General features: G+C 42.1%; 1 pseudogene; it reads right to left on the minus strand.

Moving 5' to 3' along the window:
* The window catches only part of LOC108661086, a 14,704-nt pseudogene extending 8,695 nt beyond the window's left edge, over window positions 1-6,009 (minus strand).

The raw sequence follows: 6,137 nt of genomic DNA on the forward strand, positions 1-6,137 counted from the left end.
TGGTGCTTGATGTATTGCATGATATCATGATACCACGGCTTACCATCAACCTCTTCTTCAACATTCAAGTAGTGTGCGGAGACTTCACGGACTTCTAAATCAAAATGGCGTACATCAGTCGCTTCTTTTATTTTGAACATTGTTGCGAGGGTGACCAAAGCATCAGCAATCTGATTCTCTTCTCGAGGCAAATGGTTGAAGCTGATTTCTTTGAACTGTTTGCTTAATTCTGTAACCAGCTTTTTATATGAAACTAGTTTAGGATCTCTAGTTTCCCATTCACCTTTCATTTGACATATCACTAAAGTCGAATCTCCGTAAACATCTATCGCGTCAGCCTTCATCTCAATTGCTGCTTGTAATCCCATTACCAACGCCTCATACTCCGTCATATTGTTAGTACAATTGAAATTCAATCTCGCCGTGGCTGGATAGTACTTTTCATTTGGAGAAATCAACACTGCCCCAATTCTGTGCCTCAAAGCATTGGATGCTCCATCAAAATACACCTTCCATAGATTAAGCTCATTGAGACCAACCTCTTCTACATGCAAGACGGCCATCAAATCTTCATCTGGAAAATCGAAACTTACAGATTCATAATCTTCATTAGCTCGATCTGCAAGGAAATCGGCGATGGCGCTCCCTTTGATCAATTTTTGGGACACATACACAATGTCATACTCAGACAATAACACTTGCCATCGAGCTATTCTTCCGGACAGACAGGGTTTTTCAAAAATATACTTGATGGGATCTAATTTCGCCACCAACCATGTTGTGTGATACAACATATACTGTCGGAGCCTCTGGGCGGTCCATGCTAGCGCACAACACATCTTTTCGAGCGCAAAATATTTGGACTCGTACTCCATGAATTTCTTGCTCAAGTAATATACGGCTCGTTCTTTCTTCCCAATTTCATCATGTTGTCCCAATACACATCCCATAGAGGTTTTTCGACCGTTGGTGGCACCAACACCTGTGGATTTGTGAGATATTCTTTGATTTTATCAAAGGCTATTTGACATTCTTCATTCCACTCTCCTAGGTCTCGTTTCCGAAGCAGCTTGAAGATTGGATCACATTTGCAAGTGAGTTGGGATATAAATCGAGCAATGTAATTCAACCTCCCTAAAAATCCTCTCACTTCTTTTTACGTTTTGGGAGGTGGTAGTTCTTGAATAGCTCGTATTTTATCTGGGTCTACTTCAATTCCTTTTTCACTTACTATAAACTCCAACAATTGCCCAGAAGTTACACCGAAAGTGCATTTTGCAGGATTCAACTTGAGCTGGAACTTCCGCAATCTCTCGAACAGTTTCTTGAGATTAACAATATGATCCCTTTCTGTATAAGATTTTGCAATCATGTCATCCACATATACCTTTATCTCTTTATGCATCATATCGTGGAACAAAGCTACCATTGCCCTTTGGTAGGTGGCGCCTGCATTCTTCAATCCAAATGGCATTACTTTGTAACAAAACGTTCCCCACATGGTTACGAACATTGTCTTTTCCATATCTTCGGGTGCCATCTTAATCTGATTGTAACCAGAAAAGCCATCCATGAATGAGAACAAAGCATGTTTTGCTGTGTTGTCCACAAGAGTATCAATATGTGGCAAAGGGAAACTATCCTTCGGACTTGCTCTGTTCAAATCCCTATAATCGATGCACATTCAAACTTTTCCATCCTTCTTAGGAACTGGAACTATATTAGCCACCCATTCAGGGTACTTAGCCACCTCTAAAAATCCAGCATCGAATTACTTTTTTACTTCCTCTTTAATCTTCAGTAACATTTTTAGCTTCATCCTTCTCAACTTCTGTTTAATAGGCTTGCAATCTGGTCCCATAGGTAACTTGTGGACAACAATGTCAGTATTAAGACCTGGCATGTCCTGATATGACCAAGCAAACACGTCCACATATTCACGGAGCAATTATTCTAGCTTCTGCCGTTCATCGGATGACAGCGAGGTGCCAATCTTAACCTCTTTCTTCTCTTCTCCATTTTCGAGGTTAATCATTTCTGTGAGTTCCTAATGAGGTAAAATCTCCTTTTCCTCCTGTTCCAGCATTCTCGACAAATCAGGGGGTAAGCCATAGTCATCCACCTCTTCTTCATTTTTCAATTCATCAACGTTCGGAATCATCTCAAAATCGATATTCAAATCGTTGTCTAGATTGTCTTCGTGTTCATTATTTAAAGACTTGCAAACAGGTAAAGTTGGACGCGTGTATGGGCGAGTATTTATTGGCTAAAAGAATAGATGAAAGGAAACATGCAAAAAGGTTGATGAATTATGAAACACATTATGCATTGTCATTTATTCAAATGATGAAGGTAACAGAAAGCCCTATTTAAACAAGAAATTACTCTTAACACCCTTGGGCATAGGTATTTAGATAAAATTGTTCATTACATTTCGGAAGACTTAAATATGATGGGCAGTTCCATGGCTATCCAATTGCTTAGCTCCTCTCCTGGCAGTACTGGATACACCACAGGGATCTTCCCATCAGGTTCTTCATCTCTGATCATATGGATTGATAGCTCATCAAATATCCGTAGAACTTGATTGACCTTTGGTGGCGCTTCGGGATGAATGAAACCTACATAACGAAAAGTCTCATATAGGTGTGAGATTGTCCGTTCCCCGAATTCTTCTTCCTTTCCCTCAAGTTGAGCCATCCTTTTAATCTTCTTTTGAGCTGTCAGTTTCCTTCTCTCTTCTTTGGTAGGCTTGTACCCCAAACCAAACCTTTCTTCGTTCTTCATTGGAGTCAGAGGACGGTTAATTCCTTGTAAATTCTTTCCTAACCCCAAACCAGCACGGCATCCTTTACCCACAGTCTGCTTAACTCCCATTTTAGTGGCTACTGACAAACGAGGGGTCGGTATCACTTTTCTTTCCCCCACATAAGTAGCATTAACAAATTCAAAAGATCTGAAAGAGCATTCTGGGACTTCTTCTGTTGCCTCTACATAGGGAGCAGATGATGGTTGAATAGCCAGTATGTCTTCCTCCGCACATACACTTATCAGTTGGCCTTCAGCTATGAATTTAACTTTTTGATGAAGGGAAGATGGTATGGCTCCAGCCATATGAATCCATGGACGCCCTAACAAGCAATTGTATGACGGGGCAATGTCCATGACTTGAAATTGGACCTAAAAAATGCAAGGGCCAATTTTTATCGGTAGTTCAATGTCCCTTACCACCTCCCTTGTGGTCCCGTCGAAGGCCCTTACAACCATGCGGCTGGTTCTCATATACGACACATCTACTGGCAACTTGGTTAAAGTAGAGCGAGGCATGACATTTAAAGCTGAACCATTATCGACCAAGACCCTAGGTACGGCATGGTCCTTGCATTTGATGGTAATGTGCAGCGCTTTGTTACTTCCTCGACCACCCGATGGTATTTCTTCATCATTAAAGGCAATGAAGTTTCCCACTGTAATGTTCCCCACGATGTGGTCTAACTTTTCCACTGATATATCTTGTGCCACATAAGCTTGGTTCAAGACTTTGAGCAGTGCGTTCCTGTGTGCTTCCGAATTCAACAGTAAAGACAACAACGAGATGCGAGCGGGCATCTTGGTTAATTGTTCTACCACGCTGTATTCACTGTGTTTGATAAACTTGAGAAATTCACTCGCTTCTTTCTCGATAACAGGATTTTTGACCTCATTGCTCAGAGCAACTACGGATTCGTCAACTTGGTCCTTGGAAAAGGTATCTGCTTTCTTTAGGCCTCCCTCTCCCTGTGCTGGTTTCCCTTTTCCAACTCTTTCTGCTACCTCAGGGGAATAACATCGCCCACTTCGCGTTATACCCCCCACACCAGTTAGATCTTCAGAAGATGCTTGGGGGGCGGATGAAGCTGTGCCCAAAATATTACACTCATAATTCCATGAGACAGCCTTATCGCTCTTGTAAGGGAATGGGCTGGGGACTTCGATGGTGATACCACTTCTGATCATAGTTGGGGATGTATCATTCATCGGGCTTCTGTTTTCTTCATAGAAGATGGTGAGAGGTTTAGGTTTGTTCCCCCCGAATGAACCTGATGCCACTTCAGCTGGGGTGTCTCCATTTATGGTTCCGACCAAATTCTCTTCGGCTTCTTCATAAAACTCAATTATCGATGAATCCATCAATTCTTGCAACTTACGACGAAAGCCATCACAATTTTGAATGGAATGCCCAATTGCCCCCATATGAAATTTGCAAGAATAAGCGAGATCATGCCCCAATTCTTTTGTGTCGATGGGTTCTGGAGTGATGGCATTTATCTTGGACAACGCCTCAAACACTTTATCCATTGACGTTTGAATCTCATAAATACCATTTTTCACCCTTCGAATCATCCCTTCATGTATGGCATTCACAGTCGGTCTTCCATGATTAGGTAACGGGTTCCCATCAACACTCGAACTGTCTTTTTTTGCAAAATTTAAAAGCCCTGCCTTAATGAGTGCTTGAACTTTATGTTTTAAAGCAGTACAATTCTCGGTGGAGTGCCCTTGAATTCCAAAATGGTAATCACAATGCGCATTCGGATCATACCATTTCGGGAAAAGTGGTTGGAGTGGTTCTAAAGGGGTTCGAGCAAGGAGTCGATTTTCTATGAGTTGTGGTAGCAATGTAGTGTAAGGGACTGGAATAGGATCAAATTTTGGTCTTTCTAGAGTAATTTTAGGTCCTCTTTGACCATGGCCAGGATTATTGGTTGAAGCTACCGGTCTTGGTGGTGGAGTTTGTGGAAGAACATTGGTTTGAAATGTTGGTTGCGGGACAGGTTGGTACACATATGAGTTTTGTGCGATGTTGCCTATGTTCGGATAGAAGGGTTGGTATGGAGGGTACGAGTAATATGGGTTAAAGTTGTGAGCTTGTTGGCTGTCGTGAGCGATTGCTTGCACATCCCCTTCTTTCTTCTTGGGCGTACTCCCTTTCTTTGAGCTGGCAACTTCATGCCCTTCAATTTTTCCACTTTTGATAGCTCATTCTATTATTTCTCCCGATAAGACCAAATTTGTAAAGTTTTTCGTGGCATTGTCAATCAAGCGCTCATAGAATGGAGCTCGGAGTGTATTTATGAACAAAACAGTCATCTCCTTATCAGTGAGAGGTGGCTGAACTTGCGCTGCTGTATCTCTCCACCTTTGGGCATATTCCTTGAAGTTCTCGCTTTGCTTCTTTTTCATAGTCTGCAATGACAACCGATCAGGGGCTAATTCAGCCACATGCTTGTATTGAGCTATGAAGGCTCTTGCTAAGTCTTTCCAAGTCTTAATACGGTTTCGATCTAGTTGTACGTACCACCGAGCAGCTGACCCAATCAAGCTATCTTGGAAAAAATGGATCAGTAATTTATCATCGTGAGACTGTGCAGTCATCTTCCGACAATACATGGTAATATGTGCCATGGGACATTTTGTTCCGTCATATTTTTCAAATTTCAGAACCTTGAACTTGGCAGGGATCAATACATCCGGCACTAAGCATAGCTCGGTTGCGTCCATGGTACCAAACCTATCAACTCCTTCGATAGCACGAAGACGTTCTTCCAACAGATCATACTTTTTTTGGTCTTTTTCATTTTTTCCTGTTTGTGACGAGTCCTTTCTTAGTTTTTTTTGCTCTTTTGGATCGTCTAAATCTGGGACATTTATTGGTTCAGCAGGATTTATCCCAGGATATGGCCCAAATTGCCCATGAGTCGGTTGATGGCCTAGCGGAGGTGGTGCATTGTAATAGATGGATGGCATCACTTGAGGGTGGACCCTTTGAGAGGTTTGGGCATGTGGTGGGGTGAACCCTGGGGGATAGGATGGATCATCCCTTTGGTTTCCATTGTCTTGTGCTGGTGGGTTTTCTGACGGAGCTGGCTCTTCGATCGCTCTTTTTCCTTTACTGAGACCCATCATCAATTCCATCATCTTTGCTAACTGTTCTCTCATTTCTTCCTGAGCTCTTTCCATTCTGTCCATTCGCTCTCTTTGTTCTTTTTCCATGATCCTTGCTCGCTGACGCGTATTATGAACACGTTGGTCACTTGGTTTAGGTGGTCGAGCTATTTTGGAACCTTATTATTGATCATAAACATGAATTAGATGCG

This window comes from Theobroma cacao, chromosome 1 (genome assembly GCF_000208745.1).
Source record: "Theobroma cacao cultivar B97-61/B2 chromosome 1, Criollo_cocoa_genome_V2, whole genome shotgun sequence".
In the NCBI taxonomy this organism is placed as follows: Eukaryota; Viridiplantae; Streptophyta; class Magnoliopsida; order Malvales; family Malvaceae; genus Theobroma; species Theobroma cacao.